The sequence below is a fragment of the Equus asinus genome, chromosome 20 (genome assembly GCF_041296235.1).
Source record: "Equus asinus isolate D_3611 breed Donkey chromosome 20, EquAss-T2T_v2, whole genome shotgun sequence".
Taxonomy (NCBI): Eukaryota; Metazoa; Chordata; class Mammalia; order Perissodactyla; family Equidae; genus Equus; species Equus asinus.
In genome coordinates, this window is record NC_091809.1 from 97,383,716 (window position 1) to 97,407,198 (window position 23,483).

The following is a 23,483-nucleotide window of genomic DNA, read 5'->3' on the forward strand; positions in this document are numbered from 1 at the left end:
TTCTCCACTTAAGTTTTTCCATTGCTTTTATCGCCACCTGACATGCTGTCTGCTTCACTTGCTGACTTGAGTGCTATCTGCGCCTTCCGCTAAGTTATGAGCTCCACGAGGCAGGGATGTTTATCTGTCTTGTACCCTCAGCACCTCAAACTGCACCCTGCACAGAGTAGCCACTCAAGTACTTATCGACACTATGCTAAGCTGCTAATTTATAACACCATTGCCTTATTTTATTTTTAATTTAAGGCCTATAGATGTTGGCTAATTTAGGTAATAGTCTGCCAATCAAAGAAAGAAAGCCTCATTATAAAGGCATGTGCCTGAGAAGAGCCTTTATCAGTACTATACAAAAAAGGATCTTTTAATAACTAATTATCCCATATTCTTAATCACCTGTTTCTAAACTATTTTCATGATCTCTTCATTAACAATAAATATTTATTAGCAGTTAATGGGTTCTGAGCCACGTGAGAAGCTAAGAGGTTTTGACACACTTTTCTAGAAATAAAATGCTATTACAAGCCTCTTATTTGGAATTTTCTTAGTTTCTAGGAAAACTTTCTCTTGTTATATTCACCTAAGCTTAATCATGTTTCTATAATACTTTAGGAGTTTTCAATCTGCCATTCACTATTATAAATAATGGAGTAAAAACAGTTTCTTGCATAAAACTTTTTTCCCTATTTGGTATTATTTTGCTAGAGTAGTTTCCCATAAGGGTAATTACATGTTCGTTCTTACGTTTTTGATGTGTGGTGTAAAGGTGGTCCCCACACCTCCTCCCAAAAAAATTCCACTCAGCACTCCTTTAACAACCTGGATACGGTTGTTCCATCATGGTAGCCACACCCACTGATGTGAAGGGAAAGGTATATGCCCATATCAGGACTGGGCATCACAGGATGTGGGCAGGTCAAATTGATAGACCAAATCTAGCAAGATGAATGCTAATGGAGGAACACAGAAAGTCACCTACCTGGATCCAAGTAACCAGTTGTACATGTCCAAGAAGAGAGATTTGGATTTATGGCAGCATGTTAAGCAAACACACACAAAAAATACCCTAGGAGTTTTAGTTGCCTACAAGTAAGTTCAGAATGAGTCATCCATGAGATAGGATCACAACAAACGAATGAGGTCTTAGGATGCATCATAAAAGCATGAACACAGGAGGTAGATTTTCTCGTGGGGTTCTTAATCCACCCTGAGAGAGCCCGCAATATACTCTTTCGGTCTCTATAGAGTACGCCTTTCTAGGGAACGAATATTACAGCATAAAAATACAGAGTTTTATTTCATTCATTCATTTGTTTATTCAGATATTTCCATAGCATTCATAGCTCTCTGTACTTTTCCTTCAGAGTGGTTATTACACCTTAGAATTATGTATTTTTTGTAGGATTATTCCTTTAATATTGCTCTGCCCCACCAAATTATAGGGCAAAACCATATCTGTTTTGCTCACTACTGTATTTCTAACGACTAGCACTATGCTTGGCACATGGTGGACATTCAATAAATATTAGCTGAAATGAATTAATGAAAGCACTAATTACCAGCTATGGGAAGGGCAACATACTAGGCTCTGAGCATTTTGAGATGAATAATTAAGGCCTGGTCCCTGGTATTAGGAGGTCAAGCTCTACGGGAGAACTTCCCAACCCTGGTATGCTATGTACACTGGTAGATCACAAATGGGTTATAGGAGAGCCTAGATAAACATTTCCTTAGTTATTGGGGTGGTCTCATCTGTTTACTCTAGAGAAATGCTATCATTTCCTATGTGTGACCTAGAATAAAGAGACTTGTATAGACAGAACTGTGTTGCAGCATGCTAAGTGCTATGATTGCTGCATGTGTGCAAATAAGAAAACAATCATTTGCAGGAAGTGAGGAGTGAGTGCTGATTTGGGAAGAGAGAAAGGACGTTTATACAGATGGTAACTGTGAGTTGTCTCTTTGGGTGGTTGAAGTTTGCAGGTGGACAAGGGGTGAAGATGAAGGGTTTGTGTGAAGACCACTCTACTCTTTCCTCAGACCTCTATTTTAAAACTTTCTCTATTTTAATTTATCACTAAATCTTTTTTAACAAGTGCATACAACCCAGTGAGACCTCAGTAAAAGTTTTCTTAAATGAATGAACAAATGAATGAATGAATGAACCAGGAGATGAATGACGTGCCATGCTGCCCCCTTCCCTTCAGGAACTCAGTTGGTGTAAAATGCCCCAGGGAGCTGTGATCCTAAAAGAACCATCAAAAGAATACGTTGTTGTTTTTTTTTAAGTATGGTTCTTTTTTTTGGCTTGGAAATATTTGCCCTGAACTAACATCTGTTGCCAATCTTCTTTTCTTTTTTCTTTTTTTTCCCTCCTCAAAGCCCCAGTACATAGTTGCATATTCTAATCGTAAGTCCTTCTAGTTCTTCTATGTGAGTCAGCACCACAGCATGGCTACTGACACAAGAGTGCTGTGGTTCCACACTCCAGAAGCGAGCCCAGGCCACTGAAGAGGAGCGTGCTGAACTTTAACCGCTAGGCCATCAAGGCTGACTCAAAAGAACACACTTTAAAAGCAATGTCAATACCTCTTGTTCAACACTTAGTTTTCTTTTTTTTTTTAATTGCCACATAAAATCATTTGTAAGAAGAGCAAGAAGCAGTGGGCCACGTGAGTACCTTGGGTGGACGGGTCCTCAGGCTTCCACAACCCTGTTTCTGGTGCCTGCTACCAGGAAGGACAAAAAATAGTTTCCTTCCAGGCAGGCAATGCCTGAGTCTGGGACCCAGACTCATGGAGACTTGAGTACCACTCTTCTCAACAGAGCACACTCTTGTTTTGTGTTGGAAAACACAGAAAAAGATAGATACAAAGAAGGATAAAGAAGAAATGCAAATACATCATCTTATAACCTAAAGATAATCACTATTAACATTTGGGTGCATTTCCTTCCAGATTTTAAGAATAAACGCATATACATATATATACACATGCACATATATGCATATATGTAATTTTCAATAAAATATTGGAACCGTACTATAGAAGGATCTTATATCCTGTTTTATTTTTCATGAACATTCTATTATATATTTCAATGCAATTAAATATTATTCCACAACATGAATTTTAATAGCTTTATAATATTCCACCATACTGTTGAATTATAACTTATGCAACCATTCCTCTATTGCTGGGCAAGATAAGTGGTTCCAGTTTTCCTTTTTCTTTTTTTCTGTTTACTCATAAAAAAACACTGCAGTGCACACTTTAACACATAAATCCTTGTCAGCATTCATGAGTATTTCCTTATTACTAATTTCAAGAATTAAAATTACAGGGTCAGGCTAAGGTCTCTCTGCACACATGCACATATATGTACATATTAGCTCCTCTATTTCTACAGGTGGAAATTACATTTGGAATTTGACAGTGTCAGCGATGGGCACGTAGGTTATTATGACAGTAGAAAGCATCCCTATTTTTAGGTTGATCTTCCCACTCAAAAAGGACCATGTATCTCATTCTTCTTCCAATTCCAGCTTGGCTTTTCCATTTGGAGTATGCAGCGGGTATGTGGAAAGAGCATGAGTTTTGGAGTCAGCTGACCTGGGTGCATATTCTGCCTCTACCAGCTGCGTGAAGAAGTTGCTTAATTTCTCTGAACCTTAGTTCCTTCGTCTATAAAATAAGGATGACAAACGTTGTTTTGAGTATCAAATGAGATAATTTATGTAAAATGCCCAATACAGTGCCCGAACATGATGGACCCGCAATCAATGTCTCTTCTGTCTGAGCCAGCAGCCAGGTGCCCTTTCCACCTCTCTGTGTCCAATGAATCACAAACGCCATCCCTCTGTAGATGTGACCAGACATCTTGTCTTAGGTATAACTGACCAGCTGTCTGTCTGACTCTACCAGGTGAGGGGAGAGACCAGCTTCTCTAATTCTTTCTATTTTTACTGTAACGTGATCGGGAAGCCTACAAAGTAACATGGAAAATTTCAGTGCTGCTGGATCCATGATACCCAATAAATAAAAACAGAACTCTGTTCAATGTGGGAGCTGGGTGTGTGGCTGGGCTCAATTACTGGCTTTGTGACCTACTCCCACATAGCAGCTTCACCAAAAATGGGGTTCAAATTATACCCTGACAAAGGCTTCACACCCAGGGGATGAGCAGACACAGGAAACCACCACTGTTGCCTCCAGGTACTAACTAGCTTAGGTGCGTCACTTACTTCCATTCTCTCCCCCTCGGCTGTAAGCTCCACGAGAACAGAGACTGTCTGATTCTTGCACAACAGCACACCAAGTGCTGGTGCAGTGCCTGCCACAAAATAGGTGCTCAGTAAATATTTCTCACATAGATAAATACATTTATTAATCTCCTGTCAGTTTCAGACCCATCCCATGAGATAGGCACTGTTATCATCCCATCGTACAGGCCAGATAAAACTGAGTGAATTAGAAATGTGACAAAGGGCACAGAGCCAGTAAATGGCAGTGAGTAAGGATTAAAACATCTGAGGTCTGTACCATTTTCTCTATTCAGCATCTCTTTTAGCTCCAGGGGAAGATGTGTGGAAGAGACAGACAGAAATCAACTACCTGGTCCCTTGAAATCCTTTCTGGGTCATTCCAGGGATCACACCAGGTTTATCTTCTTATAGATACATCATCCTCCAGGTCTCAAGCCTTCACATGCCTTCACATTTGTGTTTCCTGATACCTGTCTTACTTTCATCCCATTTAGCATCTGTGCCTTCTTATCCATTTCTGACCTCTCAAACTCTTGGCACATCCCTTTATTCTAGTTCTTCACACGCTGTGTGGCCCTGATGTGTTAAATTCCTATTCCCCTACAAGATTCTGCAAAGAGGCAGAAATCTGGGCTGCAGCCATCTCTGTATTCCCACGGTCTCACCAAGGCTTGGCACACTGGCCAGTTGATAAATGTTTTCCAAATTGATGGATGACTGCTGCTGGAATTCCTGGGCCTACCCACTTGTTTGCTGGCATTAGTTGGTCTCATGCTTTCTTACATGGGAACTAGCATTGTTTCCACATCTGTTTTTCTAAATGTCTGGAAATAATTTTCAAATACATTAAAGAGTTGTTTAGCACACAATATATAACTTTTACTGCCCCAAAAAACTTTTATCACATATGTATTAAGTAGCTTAAAAATACCAGTAAGCCACTGTGGGCCTTGTAATCCTCCCATCTTTAAAATGAGAATGCTGAGCCTCCATTCTAACCACTTTATGGGCTAGATCTTAATTCTGGTTTTACAAATACTTAAGTCATCTGGTTGCTTTTAAAAATAGAGTTCAATCCAAAGAGTGAATGGATCATCGTGTACTTAAACAGTAGCCTATTGTAGGGTATTTAGGTAGATTTTTAAAAATATTATAAATAATTTTATAAAGAAATCCTTTTTCATTTATTTATATATTCATTCAACAAATATTTATTAAGCCTACTATATACAAGGCATATTCTAGGTTGTAAGGATATAGCTGTGATGAAACAGACAAAAATCTTTGCGCTTATGAACATTGTGTTTCTATATTTTAGATCATTTCCATGGGATAGTTCCAAGTTTCTGTATCAAACAGTTTTTTGGCTTTTGATGTCTATTATTATGTCATTTTCTATCATACCTGATCAAGTAGGAAACTGACTCAGAGCTTAGTTTTAGAGCAAATGTGTAACCGAAGTTACCTTGTCTTGGTTTCTCCCCTTGCACACAGAACTGTCCCTCCGGTTGACCCCCCGCTGACACCTGATGTCTCATAGTTGTTTGTTTTGGACAGGCCAGGGTGTTGGCTGGAAGGAGTTCCCATCCATCTACCATGTGGTTACTAAACCACAATTTGCAAATCCCATTCTTATGCAATTACCTTCTTGGAATAAAGTTCAAAACTTAGATTTTCGCCTTGATAAATTTATTATTCAACATGACCCATCTCTCCAGCATTTCAAGATTCTGCTAGATTTGGCATCTTTTATCCAACATATTCCATCGCAGTCCTCACAGCTTTATGTTGTCTGCAGATTGAATGAGCCTGCATCCTCAGCTAAGCCATTGATCCATGCTGCAAGGACTTTATATTTCCTCTTCCCGCTAGCTAGGATGCTCCTCCCCCAGATATCCATAAGACTCTCTCTCTCTCTCACTTTTCAGGTTTCTGTTCAAACGTCATTTTGGTCAAAGAGCACGTTTCTGACCATGTTTTATGAAACAATACCCCTATCACTCTTAATCCCATTTACCCCACTTTAGTTCTCTCCATTTAACTTATCACCACCTGACATGGTATATGCTTGCTGGCTTATTACCTATTTCCCCTCACTGCTATGTCAGCTCCACGAGAGTAGGGACATTGCTCTGTTCAGCGCTGTGTCTGTTCAGCGCTGTCACAGTGCCTGGCACATAGTAGGCATTTAATAAATAGCTGTCAGTTTCTTAGTTGTGCTTTTTAAATTTTGGCCTAAAACAAGTTGTTCTTTTTGACAATGAAATGACACTGATTCTATGGTAAAGACAAAAATTCTGCCCCCACTCCCCAGCCCCTTTCCTTCCCAAAGTCAGCTGACATCCCAGGGCTTCTTCGTATGTACCCACATGAGGACACACGCACACATCTCCTGGCCTCTTTCCAAAGCAGCCTGTACTTGTGCAGTTGCCTTCCTGGATCCTAGTACCATCAAGCACCGCATAATAACATTTCAGTCAATGACAGACTGCATATATGACAGTAGTCCCATAAGATTAGTATCATATAGCCTAGGTGTGTAGTAGGCTATACCATCTTTTGGTACACTCTTTGGTTTGTGTAAGTATACTCCATGGTGTATGCACAATGACAAAATCACTTGCATATCCCCATTGTTAAGCAATTGCCTGAATCCCAATTTAATTTCATTATTTTAGTGGCAACATAGCCACTCTATCCCTCACTGGCTGCATAAGTTTGGGCCATTTAATTCACCCTTTCTGAGTTTGTTTCCTTGCTTGTCAATTTGAAATAATACTAATTCAAAGAGTTGTAAAGATTAGATAGGATTGCCAGTTTCTGCTACGACATGTAAAGAGCTCATAGGTCACCACTCCTGTCCTCACAAGAAATAAACCAAAAAATTGAAATCAACAACTCTGATTAGATCCATCAGCAAATTGAGGTCACAAGGCAAACTGTCCCTCCTCTCCCCCAAACTGGAGGGAGGAGGAATACTGAGAATCACAGCTCATCAGGAGCAGAGGCTGCTGGAGACAGTAACTGACAGGAGCACTTCAGCAGTAATTGACGAGTAGCTGGAGGCTGCGTGTGGGCCAGCTTGAGAGTTAAACTCCTAGGCGCCCAGTGTGAGGAGATTCCCACACTTCTGTGAATTTTACTTCCAGGAACCTCACCAGGTTCTCACAGTGAAGATCAGAGGAAAACCCTTCCTGCTTCAAGCAGAGGGAGGGGAACAAATAACCGTTTTGAATATATCCAGAGCATTCTCCATAAGGAAGATCTGCCCTCAAAGGAAACTGCTTTCCCAGAGCCTTATCTGACCTGGGGGAAGGGCAATTAGCCAACTCTAGCCTCCTCTAGCCTTCCTGTCTCACATAAGGGGAGTATAAAAAGAGCTAAAAGAAACTCTTCTGAAGTTCACAGCCTGGAGACTCTGACCTTATAAAAAAACTGAGATTTAATCCTAAGATTATAGAGTCTATCCCCTTCCCAATACCTTAGTACCACATCAGCAGGACTCCAGGATAATCACAGTGACAGCAGAGAGAGCTTCCAGGCACAAACTCTATTTAAGAAGGAGTTTCTAGAGAAAACCAAAGATAATAGAGGAGACAAAAATAAGGACACTGGAGGTAATTGAAGCCTCTGACACCTGAGGCTACAGCAAACATTAAACACAGCCTAACTCCTAGCCAGATAAACATAAAACCTCATGCTAAAGGCCTTTTTACCTCAGTTCCTATTATTCTATAGATCATGTCTGAGTTTCAACAAAAAATTACAAGTCAGGCCAAAAGGCAAGAAAAAACACAGTCTGAAGAGACAAAGCAGGCATCAGAACTAGACTCAGATAAGGCAGAGATTTTGGAATTATCAGACTGGGAATTTAAAATAATTATGATTAATATGCTAAGGATTCCAATGAAAAAGTGGACAACATGCTAGAACAGATAGTAATGTAAGCAAAGAATTTGAAATTCTAAGGAAGTATCTAAAGGAAATGTCAGAAATCAAAGACATTTATGTAACAGATATGAAGAATACCTTTGATAGATTCACCAGCAGATTGAACATGACCAAGGAAAGAATCACTGAGCTTGAAGATATATCAGTAGAGACTTTCCAAACCAAAATGCAAAGAGTAAAAGGAATAAGAATGAGAAGAAAAGCAGAACAGAATACCCAAGAACTTTTGGACAACTACAAAAGTGTAGCATATGTATAATGGGAATACCAGACAAAGAAAATGAGAAAGGAGTAAAAGAAATATTTGAAGATTAGAGATTAGATGAAATAATACATTAAAAAGACACCAAAGTAGCTTACTTATACTATGTGATCAATAAATGATAACTGCTATAACTACCACTATCATCATCATCATCATCATCATCATCATCATTAATTGATAGATCAAAGTAGCAGAGAAGGGAAGAAGGGTTTGGATTAAAGGCAACCTTTTAGAAAGGACTTAGTCTTCCTCAGAAACTGGAGGGAAACTTCTTTATTTGAGACGAGGGAAAGGCAAGGAAAACTAGTGAAAATACACAATTATTCGTTGAAAAGCAAGAAAAGAGTGTGGGAGAGTTCACATAGAATTCTCTCCATATAATTCTGACTTTAATAATAATATCTTCTCACGGGATTATTGAAAAGATTAAATAGTGGTAACAGTAGTTTTCTAATTGTAGTGAACATCAAGATCTCCTGGGTTCTCGTTTGTAATGTGCCTCTCTGGGACCTAACCCAGGGAATTTGATTCTATGCATCTAAGAAAGTGAATAGTTGGGGCAGAGGACCCTGCATTTTTAATAAGCACCCTAGGTAAATCTGATATAGGTGCTCCACAGAGCACTCTTTAATAAATATGCAAGCATATTGATTACAGCCTGGCCTGAAACATGCTCAACAAATGTTTTTCAAGTAGATAGGGGCAAGTCATCTGCAGAGGGGCAAGGACAGGGCTGAGGACTAAGGAGAGGGAAGAGGCTGGGAACAAGGGCAGAAGGAATGTGGTGGGAGTCCGTGAGAGGTGGACAGAAGGATTGCCTAGCAATAGAGAGACTCTAGGATTCCTAGGGGGAATCTTCAGACTAGATTTGTAAACTTTCTCCATCAACCCTCAAGAGCTTGGTTGCTGGAGCTAAGTGAACAGGCGGTATGGTTTTCCCAGGGCTGGCAAGTGCAGGATGCAGTGGAAGATGGGAAGTCACAAGCATCTGGCCAAGGGGAAAGGGAACCAGGGCACCATTGAGAAGGCTGGTCAGGAGTCCAGGCTGGGAGGAGGCAGTACCTCCAGTATCTCCTATCTAATAAAACAACCTCAAAAGTCCTAGGATCCCACGTCTCCTCCACCCACTACCTCATTTCTCTGCCCCACTTCAGAGCCAAGCATCCCAAGAGAGTTGTCCATGTTTTTCCCACATCTTCACTATCTATTCACTTCTCAACCCCGACCAGCCTAGATTTAGCCCTATTACACCACCAAGATGACTCTTGCCAGTTTCTTCAGTGGTCTCCATGGTGTCAGTAGACACTTCTCCATCAATTCCTTACCCATCTCTCAGCATCACAGAGAGGGCTAATCGCTCTTTACCTAAGACACTCTTCTCTCATGTCTTCCTGATTTTATTTATTTTTCTTTCTGGCTATGGCTGTGCCTTTATTCGCTTCTCCCCTCTACCTGAGTTCTAAATCTTGGTTTCTCATACTTGGCACTATTGACATTTGGAGCAGCTGTCCTGTGCATTGAAGGATGGTTGGCAGTGTCCCTGGCCTCCACCCACTAGTGGTCAGTATCACCTCCTCCCCCCACCAGTTGTGACAACAAAAAATGTTTCCAGACATTGTCAAATGTCTCCTGGGGGACAAAATTGCCCTCAATGAGACTCACTGCTCTAAATGTTGCGCTCCCCCAAACTCAGTCCTGTGACCCTTTCTGTCCTTTCTCTACACTCTGTTAGTCCATTCCTATGGGGTAAGTCCCATCTATGTGATAATGACGTCCATTCATGCTTCTCTTAAACATTCGTTGCCCACTTCTATGTTCTAGACCTTAGACTGAGATAGAGGATAAATTAAGACTGTGGTTTGTCAAATTAGTTGGTGTGGATTTCAATCCCTGTTCTTCTCTTGCTAACTGTGTGACTTCAGCCCTCCCAGCTTCCATTTCTTACCATGAAAAATAGAAATAATAAAGAGATCCAACCTGTAAAGACAAGCTTTAGAGTCCCTGACACATAGTAAGTGCTTAAGCATTAATTACCATAACTCATAATTATCACAGCACCTTAAGGGTATGCATGGTGGGCTTCTAAAGCACAAAGGAGGCATTGTTAGCCCTGTTGGGTCATGTAATAGAGTGTTGAGGGTTCAGCTCTAGGGCCTGAGAGAACCAGGTTCAAATCCTGAGTCCACAATTCCACTCTGTGGCCTCTCTAAGCGTGTTTCTTCTTCCTTGTAAAATGGGAATAGTAATAGTGCCTACTTCATTGGGTGACTCAAATGAGATAATTCTAGGAAAAGGGTTTAACATTGTGTCCAACACATTGATAATTAATAAACATTAGTAATTATTATTAGGGGGGCATGAGGGACGCTCATCTTTAACTGAATCTCAAAACTCAAGGAAAGGGCAGCCTAGGCAGATATTTATTCTTTCACAGTTCTGGAGTCCAGAAGCCCAAAATCAGTTTCTCTGGGCCACAGTCAAGGTGTCAATAGGACCACACTCCCTCCGGGGGCTCCAGGGGAGAGTCCGTTCCTCGTCTCTTCCAGTTTCTGGTGGCTGCCAGCAGTCTTGGTCTTGTGGCTGCATCACTCCAGTCTCTCCTCTGTCTTCACGTTGCCTTCTCCTCTGCGTCTCTCGCTCAAAACTCCCTCTGCCTCTATGTTTTAAAGATACATGTGATTGCATTTAGGGCCACCCAGATAACCCAGGATAAATTCCTTCTCTCAAGAGCCTTAAATTAATCACATCTTTGCCATATAAATTTATATTCACAGGTCCCAGGGATTAGGAAGTGAATATACTTTGGGGTGACATTTTTTTGCCTACCACACAGATCCATTTAAGATCACTGACCTTGGAGGGCCCTCAACCCACCTGGCAATCTCACTAAATTACCCTGGAAGGCTCTCTTTCCCACTTCTCTAATCTGATTTCCTCTAATTTCTGACCTTTCTCTACCTTTTTCCACATCACTCTTATCAAATGACCTTGTCTCTTTCTCTTTAGGAAAAAACAAGGAAATCCCTGGACCAGGACTCCTTAACTTGTTGTCACCAAGTTAATAGACCTACCTGCATCTTTCCTCACCACCCTGCTCTCTCCCTTCTCCTAAGGCCAGATTCTCTACTTAGGCTCTTGTTACCACCCGCTCCTGCCTTCTCAGGAAACTTAAATGGCCAGTAGCCCCTTCTCCCTTTTGTAGAGTCAGACTTTTCCTCTCGATTAGATGCTTCCCATCAGCTCAAGCTTTAGGACATGAATCTCCCTTCTTAAAAGAGCAACAACAAAAAATTCCCACAACAAACACAAACTCCATCCCCTGACCAACCCATCACTAAGTCCTGTGGATTGTACCTCCTGAGTATCTTTCTAATTCACCAGCTTCTTTCCTTCTGAGCCTACTCTTAGTCCAGTCCATCATCATGTTCTCCTAGATGACCACAGTGACCACCCTTCAGCCTCTTTTGCCACCTCACTGTGGTTCTGCTGAGCACCCTTCAGTGGCCTGTGTGACCAGTGGGACAGCTCCAGGGCGTCAGGCACTTTGTTTCATTCTCTGCTGTATTCCCTGTGTCCCGACATCTAGAAAAGTGCCTGGAACATAGTAGGCACTCAATAAATGTTTATTTTACTTTATTTTTCAGTTTGACTCTTTTTTTTATTGAGGTAACATCGATTTATGACATTATATAAATTTCAGATGTACTTCATTATATTTTGCCATCTGGATAGACTACATCGTGTTCCCCACCAGAAGTCTAGCTGTCATCCATCACCATACAGATGTGCTCCTTTATTGCTTTCACCCTCCCCACCCCCTATCCCCTCTGGTAACCACCAATCTGTTCTCTGTATCTATGTGTGTGTTTATTTTCCACATATGAGTGAAGTCATATGGTATTTGTCTTTCTCCATCTGATTTATTTCACTTAGCATAACACCCTCAAGCTTCATCCATGTTGTTGCAAATTGCATGATTTCATACTTTTTTAAGGCTGAGTAGTATTCCATGTATATATGTGTGTGCGGATATGTATATATATATATGTGTGTGTATATATATATGTGTGTGTGTGTGTGTATATATATATATGTGTGTGTGTATATATATACGTGCGTGTATATATATATGTATATGTGTATGTATATATATATATGTATCTATAGATAGATAGATATCTACACACACACATATCTTGACATCATTCTTAGCAGTATCTCTTGGAATAAATGGTTATTTCAGAAGGAGACCATTTCCTTAATAGCCTATAAGGCCCAGCAAGGTCTGGCTCCTACTTCTCTTTCTTCTCACATCCTCTCACCCTTGCTCCCTGGGCCCTAGACACTCTGGTGCCCTCCCGTCCTGGGGCCTTTGTAAGTAAATGTTTTCTTGTTGTTTGGAACACTCAACCCATCTTTTCCTACCTAATGCCAACTCAGTCTTCAGATCTCAGTGTATATGTTTCAAGTTACTTCCTTGGAAAAGCTTTTGTTAGTACCCTTATATGCCCTTATATCCTCTCATCATACATGTATCTTTCCTTTGTGGAAACTTTCCCAGCTATAATTGTGTTCATATTTGATGACTATCTGATTAATGTCCATCTTTCCCATCAGATGAGGATTGGGGCCATTGTATTCCTGGTGCTTAGCATATTGTCTGACACACATAGATGCTCAGTAAATAAATATTGCAGGAGTTAATGAATGGATAATGGAATAATGTTGGGGCTGAGATCAGATACAGGAAGAGGAGAGCATTTGGTGGAAAAGTCACAGCTCAGTTTTGCACATGTTGGAGAGTCCAGCAGATGATTTAGTCAGAGAGGCTCCCTGTTGGTTGGAAATTTGGATTGGGAGCTCAAGACAGAGCTCAGGCTAGCTATTTAGACTTAGGCAGTTGGTGAAACTAACTGGAAATGACAGGAAAGATTGGAGATACAGGAGGATTAGCATCTGGAGATGAGAGGGGGATGAGATTAAGAGCAGCCTGGGAGCTCACTTCAGAAAGGAAGAGACAGAAATGTGAAAGATAGATGTCACAGAGAGAAATGTGGAGATAGAAGGGAGGAAAGAGCTTGAGGGGGATGTGACACAGAAGGTGAGGACAGGTGAAGGTGAAGGGGGGCTATGGGGAGACCGGGGCTTGAGGGGAAGGGGGAAAGTTTAGATTTTCTTAGAGGTGGAAAGCTGTTGTCGCCATAGGCCAAGCAGGTAACCTACGTGAACGAAGCGTCTATGTCTGTGACATAATCCTGTCATCCTGGATGCAAACTATTTCTCAATAGACTATCCTGCAGCTGTTCACAGCTGCCCAAACTCACTGAGGCAGGTAAGCCAGGTGTGATGAGCTTTCTTTTCTAGCTGCAATATTAAGCTGGAGTCATATCCTTTGCTATGCCCTTTCCACTAAACCACACCGTCACGCCCTGCTCTAGCCTACCTGTCTGAGGCTTGAGGATGTGTTACTGTCATTTTTCAGCATTTCAGTCTCCTGCAGATGAAACTGGCCCCCAGCCAGGGGAAAATAGAATGTCCTTGGTAAATAGCATTATGATAAGATCTTGGCTTTAAGAAATCCTCATGTTCCTTGTAACATACTATTCTTTTTTCTTTAATGAGGAGCCCTTAAGAATCAATTATATTCTCCTAATTAGTGTGGGTGATCAGGACAGACCAGGACCAAAATATTATGCACAGAATGTGACTCCAGTCTAGGGCAGCTGAATGTGAGGAGCACACGTAGCTGCAGAGCGGGTCTCGGCCCTCTCTGCCCTTCTGTGTGGGTTTGAATCTCGCTCAAGCAGCTCAGAAGAAAGAGCGTTTGACTCTACTGAGGGTATGAGGTGTAAGGCAGCAATATAAAGTGTGAAAAGTGCTTAGCAGATAGCAGATGGATGTATGACAGTGGGGTGCTAACTGCCTCAAGTGGCTGAGGGTCTGGTCGTGAAGGCCTTAGAGGCCAAGGAGGGAGTTGTCAATGCTTCTCCCCTTCCTTACCAGGCAGGGCTTGCTGCTCAGCCTTCCAGAGCCCAACACTCAGTGCTGCCAGCCACCGCCCCTGGTAACTCGTTGCTGCGAAGCCGTCTCATGCTAGTGGTGATTGTAGCCCAAGAAGACCCAGCCCTCCTGCAGGCACCTTCAGTCCCAACTCCCACCCTGGCATTTTGCCCAGTGCCACACAACCCAGATGGGGAGATTGATGCAGTGCCACAGCCGTGTTTCCTGTGACCCCAAATGAGGGGCAGCTTTTGATACTGGTGAGATATATCTGGGAACCAGATGAACACCTGCTCCCTTCTAGAACAACTTAATGGTGCCAAGCATTTTCTCACTTTGGAGATGTGCAGACCACGTTGATCCCATGTGCTGGGGAAAGAGGCTTTCTCCATAAGTACACCATCCACAGACTGCAGCCTTCTAAGTAGGAACCAGGATTAACCAGTTTGTCTGTTGGTCTGGCAAGCCCTCACTCCTCTTTTGAGACTCAGCTCAAGGTCACTTCCTCTGTGAAGCTGCTCCAGTTCCCCCTCCCCCACCCCAGCCCCCACTAGAAGCCACACCCTCCTGAAGCTTCCAGCTCCTTGGTTCCAATGAATTTCCCTTTTATTTGCACCTCTTTGCCTCAGCTTTCTAGACTGCAAGCCCCTTGAGGGCAAAGCATGTTTTAATCTTCTTGGAATCTCCAGGGCCCAGCACAAAAATTAGTTCTTGGTAGTTAATTAGTAAGTGTTTGTTGAATAAAATTGTGGCTACATTTTATGTCCTCTTCCTTAATTATTAAATATTAAATACATCTATTTATGTATTCTGCCTTCCTGGAGAGGTGTTGCTGTCCCTACACGAAATGGTCTCTGATGGCTGATATTTCTTACATCTTCTCCCTGTGGGTCTGTTCCCGACAGCAGCCCCGTCTTCCAAATGCAGTTTCACACGTGTACTAAATCAGTTTGCTGCAGCCTGAACCTCGGTTCTTGCTTCTCCTTCAGAACCAGTTGTGGGCTGGGAATACGGATCCAGGCAATCCCAGAAGGCCCATGCTGACAACTCCTGCTAACTCGTAGGCTGATTATGCAGGTTATTCACTATATAAGCCTTTTACTTCTTGTTCCCTGAACCCTCTCTGTGTAGCCTTGTCTGTTTCATCAGTGAGGGCACTGGCGGCTCAGAGACTGGGAAAACCAAGCCTACCCCACTCTATTCCCATTCGGCCAGCTTTTATCCTCGTTTGGGGTTTTGGAATAAAAAAATCTGATCTATTAGTAAAGGAGTGATAATTAGTCATTTTAGAGACACTCTCTAAGACTGCCAATTAATCCAATTTGGCTGTTCTGTTTTAAAAAAAGAAAAAGGAGGCAGGAATTAAGGGGTTTGGTAACAATTATTCCCCAAATTCTGACTCACTGATGGCTTTTTGGTTACAGATGCCAGAAGTCCCATTCACTGCGTTGCCTGGCTATTGAGTAGGATCTTCCTAGAGTATATGCAGTTTGAATGGGGTTTTGGAAGCTGCTTGAATTTTGTTCAGGACATATTGCTACTATTGAATATACTGCCTCTTGAGCAACCGGTTTACCCAACTGGGGGAAGCTTAGCTCACTTTATTAAATTTTTAACTGCATCTCAGTGTACTTATTCTCAGGAAAGGTAGATTGTAAGAAACAATTCTGAAATACGTGGACATGCAGCAATTTTTTAAATTATTTATGTTACAGATTTAGACTCCATTCAGGTCAAGCACACCCCCTGGAGGATGCGTTAGTGGTTTGCGAGTTTTCCTCCCGTGTACATCACGATACTACTCTTAATAACAGCCAGCATTTATTGAGCGCCCATTGTATGCCAGGCTCTACACTGGGTGCCCTATCTACTTTAACTTTTATCTTTAAAAGACATCTAAGAGAGGTTATTTACTTGCTCAAGTCCACACAGCAATGACTCCCAAACTTGTGGGGTGTTTTTTTCCTTGGGTGCTTTGTGGAAAGGAGAAAGAAAGTTACAGCCTGTTTGCAGTCACCATGGGTTTAAGAGCAAGAGGAGTATTAAGCATAGAAACCTGAGAAGGCTGGTTCTTTTGAAGCTTTTGACTATAATCAAATTAGACGCTAATGTGCTAATGCCCAGGGAGAAGCCCTGTGCGGGAGACCACTTCCTCCGGCCTCTCTCCCAGCCTGAGCTGCCTCTGGCCTGCCTGAACCCACTAGTGACTTCTGGATCCTGGCTCTTCTTCTCCTTCCAGCTAAGTGGACTAAGTGGGCCCAGCCCAGTGACTTATGTCTGTGCTGTGGCTTCTTAACAGTAAGTGAGATGGCAGCAAGCATAGACTGCCATGGGTGGGAAAAGAAAGAAGGGGCTGCCACAGACCAGGGAGGGCAATGACAGCATTCCACAGGTTCTAAAATGCCCCTTTTTAACATTGCAGTCAGAAATCAGAATGTATTTTACAATTGATAAACGTGAAATGTAGGATTCATTCTCCCCAGATAAGCTGTTGCTGCATCATCGATGCCTCTTACACTCAATGGCATCTCACGCTGGAGGAACTATGGCGGGTATTCTCTTGTGTGTCAGCTCTGATCAAGTGGTGGAGACCATCTGGAGTTGGGAGGAGAGGGGTCTGATGCTGTGTCCTGTCGCAGTGGGGAAGAATGATAAGCTGCGGCATCAACGTACATCAGAAATGGCATGGAATCCCTAGTGCTATGCATTTGCACCTTCGTGAGATGTCCTTGGGAGCAAATGGAGGAACACCGGCCATGTCTTTAATTGTAAACTGAGGGAGACAGTTCACAGGGAACATTTCTCAGGGACCAGATCAGAGGCCTGCCTCCTTTCACACAGATTTGTGACTTTGGTCTTTTCAAAGAGCTTTTTAGAGTATTACTTTAATTATAAAAAATAGTCTGTGCTTATTGTAAAGCAAAGATATGGAAGTATACGAAGTAAAAAATTTCATTGTATGAGTGTTACTATTAATGGCCGTATACATTGTTTTTACCTTTTTTTCTAGTGCAAACCAACATGCGTGTTTATATGTGATGGGAGTATGCATGCACACATACTCATTTGTATATCTGTAGAGTAAATTTTAGAAGCAGAATTCTGGGTAGACATCATTTTAAATAGGCATAAAATAGTCCACTCAGCCTTTCCCTCTTGAGGAGTAGCTCAAAGATTATTTCCTATTCTTCATTAGTATAAATACTCAAAAAATAATCTTTGACCAAAAAAACTTTTCTTATGTTTAGATTGATTCATTAGAATGGTTTCCCAGATGTGGAATTACGTATTAAGGGATAGGAACATGCTTAAAGTTTTTGATAATTTGTGAATTGATATTCCAAAGACTTGGTTGATTAACACTTGTAACTATGGGTAAATTTAAGCTCAGTAATAAAGCCTTTGTGTTTCCACTGCCAAAGAACAAGAGAATGTTGGAAATATCCCAGTGTGCATCCATGGCGGCTGTTTAGCAACAGGTCTCGCTAGGAGTGGGGCAAGTCGTGCTGTCCATGTGCAGTGCGTCAGGGGTTCAGGGTCTCAGGGACACCTCTGGGGAAATATGCAGGCTCTGGGTCACCCTTGGCTTTATTTGTCTTAGCTGAATTGATCATAGCAGGCTGGGGAAATGTCCCCACTGCCAGGACTCAAGGACGGATCTCTGAAGTGTCAGGCCACTGACTTTCCTTCTCATGGGTCAAGTGCAGATGACCACGGAAGGCTCAGAAGTTGATGACTCGGGGGTCATCCAATCTTGGGACTGATTCTTCTTCTTTCCTTTAGAGGGAGAGGGGGAAGGAAGAGAAGGAAAAGGGCTCAGATAGCAGCTTGAGACACTACTGTCCCTGGGCATCCTACTAACCATACCTCAGGAATTTTCTTTTCTCTGTGGGTATAATAGCAGTGTGCTCTCTTCACAAGAGTGCTTAACGAAGTTCTAAGCACCTTTCACACATTATCTCATTGAATACGGTTCATTTAACTGAACCACCAAGAGTCTAAGTGGTCTTGGAAACTAGTAAGTTGATTCTGTGATCTGTGCACTTTGCACTTGTACTGACCTGTAAGAGGGATTAACTGGGAAACAAACGTTGGATCTGCCAGACAGAGGCCATTGTGCTACCTAGGGTTCAGCAAGAAGGCAGGAGTACATGCATCCAGGTAGACATCTGTTTCTAAATAACAACCAACTTAAGCATCCATTTATTTGGAAATGGGCCCATGTAACTATAGCATTGGTTATGCTTTCTCTAAATTTGAATAGCGTCACCCCTCATTTATTGCTAATGGATGCTTTAAAGCAAGTTCTCAGCATAGGGTTTTTTTTCTATTATATTTTTATACTTACATTAAAAAAGAAATATATAGCCAACCTTGTTCAAAAAGAATTTAAGATAGCTCATATCTGGTTTAATCTAAAATTAATGCCTCTAAAATAGAATTTTAAAATGATCATTTTAGTGGTGCTTTGGCGACTTGAATTGAGAAAGTAAGGAAGCTGGGTGTTGACTCACACAATTCCTTTTATCTCTGCAGAAGGAAATGTGCCATTTTTCCATTTCAGCTCAGGCAAGTGCTTCTTGATCACTTAGGAAGTGCCAGGCATTGCCTTTGGCCAGCAAGACCTATGTGCATTGTGCACCAGCTGACAGCAGATCGGCAGACGTTTGCTTACAGAATAGGCACATGGCATTGCAACTTTGCAAGGCAGGCTCTCAACTCCCCTTGCAGGTGCCCATGGATTGCTGCTACTGAGGGAGACTTGTGTACGATCGGCGCTGGTGTCAGGTTCATTTTCATTGGCAGCGGCCCTGCTGGCACATGCTTCATTTTCCCATGTTCAAATGAGAAATTTAATTTTAGTCTCCAGAAGTATTAATTATTAAGGAAAATATTACAAACCGCTTTTCAAGTTGAGACTGAACAAATGGCCAAGTATAACTGGATTCAGGGCCCTGAAGTAAAGACATTGTTTCTTTAAAACATTTTCATTGAAGTGAAAGTCAATGAGGTCACAAATAAAAACAGTTAAACTCATTTAAAAAAAATTCTCAACCTTTTAGTTAACAGGGAGAGCCAAATAATGAAACAAATGAAACATACTGATTTTAAAAATCAACGCCAATGTAGTTTAAAAAAAAAATTAATATTGTTTCTAGACTAAGCATTACCTGAAGGATTTTTAAATTAGCTTAATTATCGTTATTTTTGTTTAGTAACCTGTGAATAAAGATTTCTTTTTTTGCCTGGCTTAAATACGGACTGACCGTTTTGCAAAATGCATCTTATATTTCTGGTGAACTTAGCAGTGCTTAAATTGTGTTCATATTCATCCTCTCATGTGAGCTCCAGAATAACCCTGGGCTGGAGAAAGAACTGGGTTCTTATCTGGATTTTACAGATGAAGAATCAGAAGTTGAGTGACTTGCCTACTGTCACCAAACCAGAAAGCGGCAGGGCCAGGCATATTTCACGGGGCCATGCTGTCTTCGCAAATATTTACAAAATTAGACAGTCAAATGGAAGACCTTCACCAAAACTCCTCTTGCTACTTAGCATATTGCAAATGCTAATTGTTGGATTAACTAAGTCCCTTGAAGAATATGTATATTCTGATAATGGATGCCTTACATCAACTAAGTATTTTTAGGCTCCTTGTGTTTTTATACTTGTTACATCTTTGTAATTATTGACCAAACTCATGAATCTTGGACTGTTTGGAATGAGCAGCTCACTTTTATTGAATGCTGTTTGGTGTTATATTTTATTGATTGCTTGCCTGATTATCTTAGACTTTTAGCTTTAAGATGGCTTTGCCAGAGCTCCTCCACAATTATTGGAAACTACTCACTTTTCTGGTGAAATAACCCTGGAGCAAGGTACTGTTTAGAGTAGTTGGGTCTTGTTGCTAATTTGTGGGTAGAAAGAGGTAAAATGATTACAATGCATGGATGTATTCCATCTGTGAATGGCTAGAGGGCCTCGGCTCAAATTTGAACCGCCGTTCAGACCGGCAGCTCTACCTCTCAGCTCTGCACAAAGCCCTTACTAGGTCCCAAATGGGAAAGGAATCTGCTTCGCCAAAGTCATCAAAGCTAAGATATTAGAGCACCCAGGTTATCACTTGGGAATGGAGAGGAGAGGATAGATTCAAACAACATTTGAGAGGTAGAAGTTGGCTGTGGGGGTTTAAAGATGACATGGAAATTTCTAGTTTAATGATGTCAGTAATTGAGATAGAGAGCAAAGGAAGGGCGGGGGCTGGGAAGGGGAGGGACTGAGATCAAGATACCGTGTCCTTCTCCTGAGGAGTTTATAACCTGCTTTGGGAATGCTGTGTTGACGGGGGGGGGGGGGGGGGGGGGGGGGAACAGATGAGTAAACCAATGATTAAATTGCAGTAAGATAAGGGCTTCGATGGACATCTGCAGAGCATGCTGGGAGAACAATTCATAGAGGTGGGGGAATCAGAAGGCCTCTCAGTGAACGTGCCACTTGGGCTAAGTTGTAAAAGAACTAATTAGGGAGAGTGCAGTGCAGGGCATTCAAGGCAGAGGGGACAACAATTTAAAGATCCAAGTAAAAGAATAGCCAGTAGATCAGGCAAGTTCAGTGGGCTGGAGGGTTTTGGGTGGTGAAAGACAAGATGGTAAGAGCAGCTCAATCATGAAGAGCCTGATAACGGTATCCAGCATTTATTAGGCATTTACTGTAACCAGGAATAGGGGAATAGTTCAGAAGATGTTCAGAAGGTAGACTTGTCAGCATGCGGTAACTGATTGGACGTGGGGAAGAAGAGAGAAGCACAAGTCCAAGGAGACTCCTGGGCTCCCACCTTGAACAAAAGGGAGAGCTTGAAGGAAGAGCCCATTTAAGAGGGAGGAAGATGATGAGTTCCATGTTAAATCCAAAGTCCCTTTAGTCATCCAGGTAGCCGAGACGCAGTATGACATTGTATTTGGATGTATGGACCTTGAATCTGTACTGCCCTGGTTTGAATTCTGGCTCGGACACTTAGGAGATTTATAACCTTAGGCAAGTTATTTAATCCCTCTGTGCCTCAGTTTCCTCATTAATGAAATGGGGATAATAATTGCATGGTACCATTTACTTTATAGAGTTGTAGTGATGTTTAAATGAAATATATATATATATATAATTTAGAACAGTTCATAGCAGTACTCAATGAATATGCATTATTGTTATTATTGTCATTATATATAGTTTTGAGGCTCAGAGAGGGGCTGGGGTTGACACCATTGAGGTAGAGTATTAGGCTAAGCTAACCATTATGTATCTATCTGTTAGGATGTATTTGGCTATAAGAAATAGAAAAGCCATTCAAGGCTTTTCTTGTAGGTTCATTTATTGTTTAGCAAAGAGTTTGGAGATAAGTGGCTTCGGCATTCTTTCAGCAGCTCAGTGATGTCAGGTCCCCAGACAGGTGGCTCTGTGATTCACTTGGCCTTTCTCTCCTGGTCCATAAAATGGTTTCTCTAACTCAAAGCTTCTCACCCTCACCAACAGTGTTCCAAATAGCAGAGAATGAGGCTAGTGGGGAAAAAAATGCTTCCCTTACAGATCTCTATCTTTTTTTTATTTTTTAAAGGAAGATTGGCCCTGAGCTCACATCTGTTGCCAATCTTCCTCTTTTTTTATTTGCTCCCCAAAGCCCCAGTACATAGTTGTATATCCTAGTTGTAGGTCATTCTAGTTCTTCTATGTGGGATGCTGCCACAGCATGGCTTGATGAGCGGTGTGTAGGTCCACGCCCGGGATCTAAACGAGTGAACACTGGGCCACCAAAGCTAAGCACACGAACTTAAACACTTGGCCACAGGGCTGGCCCCTCTATCTTTTTATCATAGAGAAAAATCCCAGAATTCCCCAGGCAGACTTCCCCTTGTGTCTTATTGGCCAGAACTGGGTCACATGGTCACCTGTCGCTCAAGGAAGAGGGGCAAGATAGCTGTAATTGGCTTAGGCTGTCCATGATTCATCCTTTGGGGCTGGACACTTTAAGACTTGAACAAAACTGGGGTCCTTTTAGCAAAGAAGAAGGAGGGAACGGCTGTCCGGCCTGCAATTAAGAAAGTCTGCCACACTAGGGAGGGAGAGCATTTAGAGCAAGAAGACAAGGGAAGAACCCAGAACTCCACGGATGTGTGGCATTCACATAGGGAAGAGATTTCAAATGCCAAAGAAATAGGAGGAGAGAAGAGCCAGAGAAGAGCCCTGAGAGAAGCCCAGGAAGAGTTCCAGGAGGGTGTGTCTACAGGGGTTCATGTGGCAGAGCTTTGAGCAGGAAGAGGCTGTAAAGAGCTGTCGGATTTGGCAGTGAGGAAGTGGCCATTGCCAGAGCAGATTCAGTGGCGCCAAGGCGTGAGAAGAGAATGGCAATCTCTATCCTATGCAGTTGGTGGGAGTGCAAATTAATTCAACATTTCTATCCGCTTGGCAATGTGTATCAAAATGTAAAATGTTTGTACCCTTTAACTCTGAAATTCCTCTTCTAGGAATTAATCCAATAGGCAGAATTAGACAAGTGTAGGCTGATGTAGGTACAAGGATATTGATTGCAGCCTTGTTTATACATGATAGAAAAAAAGAGAAGTGTAATTGAGCTCAATGTCCATCATACAGGATTAATTAAAACAAACGATGGTGCATCTTGTCAATGGAATACCAGCCACAGCAGCTGAGAGCTAGAGTTCTACAATCTGACAGTCAGGGTTGAATTTTGGCTCTGCCATTTACCAGCTGGGTGACCTCAGGTGTCTGGGAACTTTCTGGGACTCAGTTTCCTTAGCTATAAAATGGGTAATATTGCAACACTCATACAGCTATGCTGAGAATTAAGGAAGCTGATGCAAATAAAATACGTAGACTATGTCTGGCACATGTTGTGATGCAGGCATTTAAAAGTGTATGGTAGATCGATATGATGGAAATAGAGAACTATTTATGAGACATTAAGAGAAAAAAAAAGTTACCGAATAGCAAGAT

The 23,483-nt window shown here is 41.9% G+C and overlaps 1 protein-coding gene and 1 long non-coding RNA gene across 22 annotated transcripts in view; one reads left to right on the forward strand and one right to left on the reverse strand.

Annotated features, from left to right (window-relative positions):
• Nucleotides 1-23,483, forward strand: part of SPON1 (spondin 1) — a 245,762-nt gene that overhangs the window by 25,813 nt on the left and 196,466 nt on the right. The gene's annotated exons all lie outside the window — the stretch shown is intronic.
• LOC123278720 (uncharacterized) overlaps nt 1-23,483 on the reverse strand; it is a 63,011-nt gene that overhangs the window by 4,886 nt on the left and 34,642 nt on the right. For 16 of the 21 annotated variants that reach the window (XR_011495905.1, XR_011495916.1, XR_011495922.1 and 13 more), the window contains one exon: nt 3,048-3,680. The exons of 1 other annotated variant lie outside the window; for it this stretch is intronic. This is a non-coding gene — a long non-coding RNA (uncharacterized lncRNA). Of the gene's footprint in view, nt 1-3,047; nt 3,681-4,240; nt 4,330-7,742; nt 7,830-9,984; nt 11,134-14,364; nt 18,255-23,483 lie in introns of those variants that run through there. 4 more of the 21 variants (XR_011495909.1, XR_011495903.1, XR_011495906.1 and 1 more) reach the window with 4 other exon arrangements.